Source organism: Passer montanus, unplaced genomic scaffold (assembly GCF_014805655.1).
Source record: "Passer montanus isolate IOZ18808 unplaced genomic scaffold, ASM1480565v1 scaffold64, whole genome shotgun sequence".
NCBI lineage: Eukaryota > Metazoa > Chordata > Aves > Passeriformes > Passeridae > Passer > Passer montanus.
Genome location: NW_024371482.1, coordinates 2,332,694 through 2,340,518, shown reverse-complemented (window position 1 = coordinate 2,340,518; position 7,825 = coordinate 2,332,694).

The window sequence follows — 7,825 nt, the reverse complement described above, 5'->3', positions numbered from 1 at the left end:
CTGAGCAGTGATGCCACGGCTGGAAAGAGTCACTCTCTTCTTTCTTTCTGGATAATACTCCTTGATTTATCCCCCCTGACTCTCTTGCTGTGATTTGTCAACTCTGCAGCAGGAATTGCTTGTGTCTCCACCACAGAGAAAGCCCCTGTATTGCCAAAGATTTTTCTTTCAGTGTTTTCCACCACAAGGAAATAAGACTTTCTCTAGCCCTGTTCTGGGGAGGTTGGTCAAACTCTGAGCTCTCAGTGCAGCCAAGGCCAGTAGCCAGCACTGCCCTTTTCTCTGTCTTCAAGGGAAAACAGTGTGTTTGCCTCCTGATGTCAGACATACATTTTCCTGATTATTAAAGAAGGCATTTTCTTGGCACAGAGTCCCAGTGCTGGCGTTCAGTGCTGAGCTCAGCCGTGCTGGTCCTGCAGACTCCTTGTGCCCTTCAGTAAGTCACTTAATTTTCCTTTTGCTCTTTGTTTCTCCCCTCTTCCTTCCTTCCCTTCCTCACCTGTGCACATGGAGGACAAGGCTTTGATGAATGGGTTGTCTTTTAGCATAAGGTCAAGTGATCCAAAGAGACTGAGCTGCTGTGAGTTAATGAGTTAATTACGTCACCTGCCTGTCAGCAAGCCCTGATGGAGGTGAGCTCTGAGCTGGCTCCTGCCAGGAAACACAGCTCAGAGGTTTAAAAGCAGAGTTTATGCTGTTTATAAGAGGCTATTGCATTTCCAGATGCTCCAGTCCAGACCAGCTATCTGTGCCACCTACCAGAAGTGATTAGTTATTTGACTAAGTTAATACCCAGTTGGCCAATATAAATTTGAATTCCTTCTTTCAGCTGGAAGACTGAGAAAGAAAGAGATGAAGAGGAAAAAGCACAACAGTGGAGACTGTAATTTGCTGTCTTTTAGCTCTCCCTGTATATCATTTATAAGGATATATAGACTATTATGGCTCATCTGTATCCCTCTAATCATTAATGAGGTGCCTTCCATGCCCTAAAGTTAAAGTCATAAAAGTAAAGTGTGTTTTCTACTGCAGGTCCATTTCAGTTCCTTATACAAATGTTCTGTTGCCCTTTATAATGTATTTGCTATAAATCTTGACAGCATTATTTGTTTTGTTTTTCTATCTAAATGCAGTGTTGAGTGGAAATGGCCTCATTATCTCCCTATTTCTGCAGAGAATTCACTGTCTCTAAAAGGTGCTGTATTAACAGCCCTAGAGATAGAAATCCCTGTTCAGAGAGAAGAGGAAAACACACCAGGCAAACCCAGCCTGGCTTCCTTGCTGAGCTCCACTGATGAATGAGCTGTACTGCACTGATGTGTCCTGGTCCTGTGGGCTCAGCAGGCACAGAGTGCTCACCCACACCTCATCTTCCCCCTTGCTAAAAGCAGTGCCAGGTGAAAGGCTTTACCAAATCTAGGGAGATAAAAATTCTTTTTGTACAAACTAGGTTCCCTCTTTTTTAACTTGCAGACAGTTAGTGTGTAACAAGCTGAGCCTTGTTCTTTTATTTGTAATGATCACACTGATCACAATTGCACCTGACAGGTACCAGAGTTAACGCTGCAGCGGGCTCTTGGCTCCTTTGAGGCCTCACTCTGGCTGTGTCTCTGTGGCTCTCTTGGATGTTTCCATGCTTTCCTTTCCTGCACTTTGCTTTTAAGCACTCCAGCAAGCTGCAATCCCAGCAGGCAACATCCCTAGCTGTGCTGCAGCACCAGGGAAATTCTGCAGGTCACATTCCCCAGCTCCAGCAGGAGCCTGCAGGGCTCTGCTGTGGGCAGGGCTGTGCTCAGCTGCACTTTCACAACTGCAAAAGAAGAGTTTATCTGTCCCAGCACTGAAGACCAGGTGAGATTTTCCTTTCAGATTGGAGGCTGCCTGCTCAACTTTTGCTCCTAATCTCACTTTTACCTTTCAATTCACCTGATATCCAAAGCAAAACACATCTTTCATAAAAATGGATGTTTACAACTAACAGGCAAACACAGTGATTGCCAAAGCCTGCTGAATGAAGAGCCAGATAGGGAAGTTTTTCACAGCTTCAGAGCTAATGAGTTGTAGACATTGGCAAATACTGACTTTTTAAATTAGAGTTGCTATAGTTCAAAGGAGACAGATGGTTTTATTTATGAAAAGGGATTTAAGGACCACACAGAGAAGACTCTACAGAAACACAATGTGTTGTTGGAGACCATATATAATAAAAGGTGGTATTTAAAACAGTTCAAATTTCCAATTCCCCTTTTCCTCCTTGCTAGCCAAATTTGGTGCAGCAGCTTTTTGAAATCCAGGAACATTTGTGCTCTGATAAAAACAAACACAAAACAAGAAGAAACTTGGAGAGGTCACCTTCAAAGCTGAAAATATTGTAGCATCCACCTTGGGCCTGATTCAAACCCCTTTGAACTATTTTGTGTTAATGACAGTGTGATTGTGTTCCATTCAATATCCACCATCTCCAACTATGAGACCTGAGTGATGAATGCTTTGCTTGTTTCCAGGTTCTTCTAAAACAACAGCCAAGGCATCTGGAGCACCAAGTTTGTGCTTGGTGTTGCCTGTGTTGTACTTAAGCCTCAGTTTAAAATAAAACTTGATCATCATTCAGGCCAAAGAGATTTAGGCCAAAGATACAGAGATTACAAAGTTACAGAGATTTCAGCTGCTGTTTTTGAGCAGAACTCAAAGCAATAATAGATAACATGTTTTTGGAATAGGAAGGAATAAAATCATTCTTGTTCAGAAAATGGCCCTCATCTCACAGGAGAGGTCAGAAATGGGTAGACATGGAGAGGATTTTAATTCACCCACAAAGCATCCAGATCTGGCTCAGCCTGCACAGATTCCAGTGGGAAAGAGCCCCCCTGGGACGCTGCTGGGAAAGCTGCTCCTGCACAGAGGGACAGGGAATGTGCTAACACTGTGATGGGCAGGACTGTGAGCCTGTGCTTGGTTTAAAATGAGGATCAAATCACAGCCCAGGCTGCTACATAGCTGTTTGTGCTCCGAGGGGACCAGCTCCTCATAGGGGAAGATATTTGTCTCCTGCTGCTGTTATGTTCTTTGCCAGCTTTAAGAAAACTCCAACAATCTCTTTGCTGTCAGCACAGCATATGTCTCCTCTGCTCTGCTGTTATCTGAACAGAATGCAGGATGGAAGCAATTTCCAGAAAGCACAGCAAATATTAACACATGCAGAAGTGCAGGGCACGGAGAAAAAAATATCCCAGCAGTTATTTGACTCTCCTGAATATAGTGTGGCAGCTCAAATATTCATCAAGTTCATACTGCTCCCAACAAGAGGCAAATTCTGAACCTTCAGCTGTACCAAGTGAGTCATTTGTCTGTCTTGCAGCCTTCATATGTCAGTGTTCCTTCTGCATTTGTCTGGTTTACTGCCCACATCTCCAGCAAAGCTGGGCAAGCTGCACTGCTGTGTCCTTGCATCAGCCTCTGGCCCTCCCGTGGCCATTTGAGGCTACCTGAATGTCAGAGATCATTTGTGTAAATCATATTTTGTTTTCTAGAGTGTGGGAACGGCATTGATGCAGTTATGTGGGTCCTGCAGAAGACTCCAGGGAGTCAGGAAGTTTTGAAATCTTCATCTCTGGGGACCATGACATCCCAACAAGTCAATGAGCAGCATGCTCTGCTGTGACCTGCTTTGAGCTGGGTCCCTTCCAGCCCAGCTGGTGGTGGAAAAAGCAGTGTATGGCAGTGGCTGAACTTCTGCCACCCCACTGTCCTGAACAAAATGCACCCACACAAGAAAAGCTGCTGGTTTCTGCTGGCAGTCTGTTCCAGACAAGGAAGGATTATTTTCTCATCCTAACCCAACACCCTCCTGTCAGCCAAGCACAGAACTACCCTGAACACAGTTTCCAGTGCTGCTTTTCCCACATCACCTGGCAGATGTGTAAAGCATCTGTAGAGGGCAGGTTGGAGCCTCTGTGCCAAGTGAACCCTCAGTCCCCAAGCGGCAGAGGAGCCATCAGTGCCCTGCTGGTGCCATCTGTGCCCCCAGGAGGAGGTGACAGCCACCACTGCACACAGAACCTTTAGCACCCACCCCCTGACCACTGTCCACAGCTGCAAATTCCTCAAACCATGGCTGCAGATGGAGTCCCCATCCCCAGGCAGTGGCTGAGGCCAGGCAAGGTCTGGTTCCTGATTTAAAAGCTCTTTCTCTTAGGCTTGGTGGCTGCTCCACCAACACGGGCATGTTCCATCCCTGGAAGTGCTCAGACCATGTGTGGATGTGGCTCTGGGCTTGGCATGGGTGGGTCAATGGATGCTCTCAAGGATCTTGGAGGCCTTTTCCAACCTAAAAGAGTCTGTGATTGTGTCATTTGTGGCTTGGAGCTGGAAGATCACGCTCCAAATTGTGCTGTCCATCTAAAGGGCTGCAGACACCACACACAGACACACCCAGAATGTCTGCTGATAATTAAAGAGCATTTAGGGAATCCTGGTCTGGATTTGTGCTATTCTGGAATAAAACACAATTAATATGAAGATCTCCCCACTGGAAAACAAGACACCACAGGGACAGACAACAAGGTGGAGACTACTGTAAAGGGAAAGTGGAATAAAACACAATTAATATGAAGATCTCCCCACTGGAAAACAAGGCTTGACATCACAGGGACAGGCAACAAGGTGGAGACTACAGTAAAGGGAAAAGTCTGCTGGGTCTGACATTCTGTAATCTTTAAATAAAGCATGATTTGGTCAATGAATAGGAACCTTACAGTCTTAACATTAAAACCAATCTGATTGCTGGCACTAAATGTAGCTGGCAATAAAGGCAGTAGCAAGAAATTGAAGGAGGATAGCACAGGAAAGTTAATTTTCAGCAAAGCATAAGGAGAGGGAGTGTGTGTGTCCATTTATTTTAGGGTTATGAAATTGCAGTTGGTTTGGTTTGGTTTTTTTTTAACAAGATTCCAACAGAAGAGGATAAATGAAGATAAGTGGCTGACTCAGGCATTCTGAAATTAGCACTGAAGCTCTCTGTTATAGGCTGTCATTACTCTGTGGACTTGCAAAGTGAGAAAAATATTGAAGTATTAAGTGAAGATGCCATTGAAATACAATGTGCAGTTATAAGGGCTAAAAAGCAGTTTGTTTTTATTGGCCCTTACACTTTTTTTCTAAATTTTGCTACTCACTTCTTGTTTGAGAAGACACTGCTCTCCAGAGAGAGGGAAAAGAGCCACACAACCTACTGACCTCTGTCTGCATTTAGAGTTCGTGTGTGCATTACTATGCCAAGTGGATTTATTATAAACTAATAAATAATATCTTAGATTTATATAACACCTTTCTATTCCCAGAAATTCCAAAGCACTTTGTAAGCAGCAGGACTTAATTGTCTTCTCACTTTGCTTTTATGCACTTTTGACTTTAGGGGGATTGCTCTTTATTTACACTAAAAATTTACAAGAATTGGGTATCTTCCCTCTGGACCAGAGCTAGGAGGAGCCACAGCAATCTAAGATCACTTAGAAGCATGAAAAGCCATTTAAGACAGAGAATAAAAATTAGAGAATTTAACTTAACAGAAAATAAATTGCTGTTAGAAAAGCAAAATATTCTAAGCTACACCTGGAATTTGGTTGGGAGATGAGGCTCAGAATGATTTTGTCCAAAGCACCTTTTATCATCAGTGGCCATCCTTGAGTTAATATCTGATGGAGGGAGGGCACTTTGGGACAGCCCTGGAGCAGCAGTTTGGTGCCTGTGGCTGCTCACTGTCACCTCCTGCTCACTGCAGCTGTCCCTCCCTGTCTGGGCAGTGCCCTTGTGGGCCTGGGCATTGATCAAATTCCCTTCTATCAAAAGGCAATTCCCTGGGAAACAGTATTTGAAACCAACACCACATTTTTGTCATTAACCTGTGAAGTGTGTATGTTCTAATACGTGTGGCAGAGAGATCAATGTCCTATAAAGAGGACAGTACAAATTGCAGTTCTGAGAGCAGTGTCCTTGGCTGCAAAGGAAGGTTTTATTATCAGAACACTTTAAAAGAGCAGATTTCCATTTTTGCAAAAGCTGATGCTTTAAAAATCTTTGCCAAGCCATTCAATCCACAAAGAATTATTCATTAGAAGAGAAATCAGAATACTATGATGTTTAAATATGTTTTAGTATTTTGAACTTTCCCTTAAAGTGACTTTTTTGTTCCACTTGATATTTGAAGTGGTGTAGAGCAAATAGCACTTAACCAAAACCAGGACATGGGAGAATATCTAATTGCTCTTTCATATTGTTTGAATTTTCAGGCTTCCTAAAAATGGAATATTTTAATTTTTATTAGAAACACTTTTTATTTCCAAGGATTCCAGCTGGTCTCCTTATTTTCTCAGTTCTGCCACGTGGTGGTTTGGTTTTCTAAAGATGGAAATGTTGACAGTGTGGCAAAGATGGCTGATGGATGACAAAAATCATTGATAATGTACAGAGCTGCTCAGGAAAATTGAGGTAACAACATTCCTGTGGGAAGATCCTGCATTCCCTGTGCTGTGCAGTTTTTGTTTTGAGCATCATTTTAGAGTTGTATTCCTACATAAACTCAGGTTTAGCACATGAGCAAGACTGAGTAAATCCATTTTTTGCTGTTAGTAATTAAGGACATTCATGCTTTCAGGGCCAGCAGGGCTGTTTTTCAGTGACTGTATAAACAACAGCTCCTGAGCTGGGCTGTGATAAACTGAACTGGGCTCCCCTTGTGTGTCCCCACGGAGAGAGCAGTGGCTTCAGCCAGGAGCACCAGAGGGTTTGGCAGTGCCAGAACACCCCAGGCCAGGCCCCTGTGGCTGCAGCTCTTCAGAGAGCAGCAGGCACAACCTCTCCAAGGATTTTTCCTGGGGAAGGCAGTGAGAAGCTCAGAGAAGAAAACAATTCTTATCTCTATTCACTGCTCCTGTTGTTTGGCACATGTGGAATGTGTTATGGAGATTGTTTACCCAAAGTGATTTGTGAATTGGACACTGGTGAAGGTTGTTTTGATTCCTTGGCCAGCTGGGTCAAAGCTGTGTCCTGGCTGGCTCCAGACAGTCATGGGTTTTTCTTTAGTATCTCTTCAGTATGTAAGTTTCTATAGTATTAGTGTAATGTTGGGTCAAAGCTGTGTCCTGGCTGGCTCCAGACAGTCATAGGTTTTTCTTTAGTATCTCTTCAGTATGTAATTTTCTATAGTATTAGTGTAATGTAGTATAGCTTAATAAAGCAATTGTTCAGCCTTCTGAATCACGGAATAAGAGTACATTATTCCTTACACTGGGGTTGCTTTGTTTCTACCATAGGCCCCTGGTGCCCAGGCAGGGGGATTCACCCAGTTTAGCATGGGGTGCCAGAATCTAAAGTTCAAATTGCAGAGGAACAGGCCACAGGTACCAGTGGTGGTGACAGGAGAAGGAATAGTGAGCCCCTGACCATCTCCTTGAACTGCATTGAGCCAAGCATGGGCTCAGTCCCGTGGAAATGTCCCTGGCTCCACCCAAGGACATACAGGGGAGGATGCTGGGGTTTGCCTTTGTGCCTGCACAGCTCCCCTGGCTCTGCCCAACCCCACATTTGTGAGGCCTCAGGTTGTGCAGCAATTCTGTCCAGGGAGCCACAAGTCCAGCAAGGAAACAGAAAAGGTTTGAGAGTGGAGGTTGCATCTTCCCTGAGGAAATGAGGAACGATCTGTGAAGTTCACAGCACAACACTGAGAGCCACTGGGTGAGGGCAAAGTGCTCTGGCTATTTTAAAAATATACTTGTTTGTTCTAAGGAATGAAGTGGTGCTTTGGAGAAAAATAAAACCAGGATGAGGA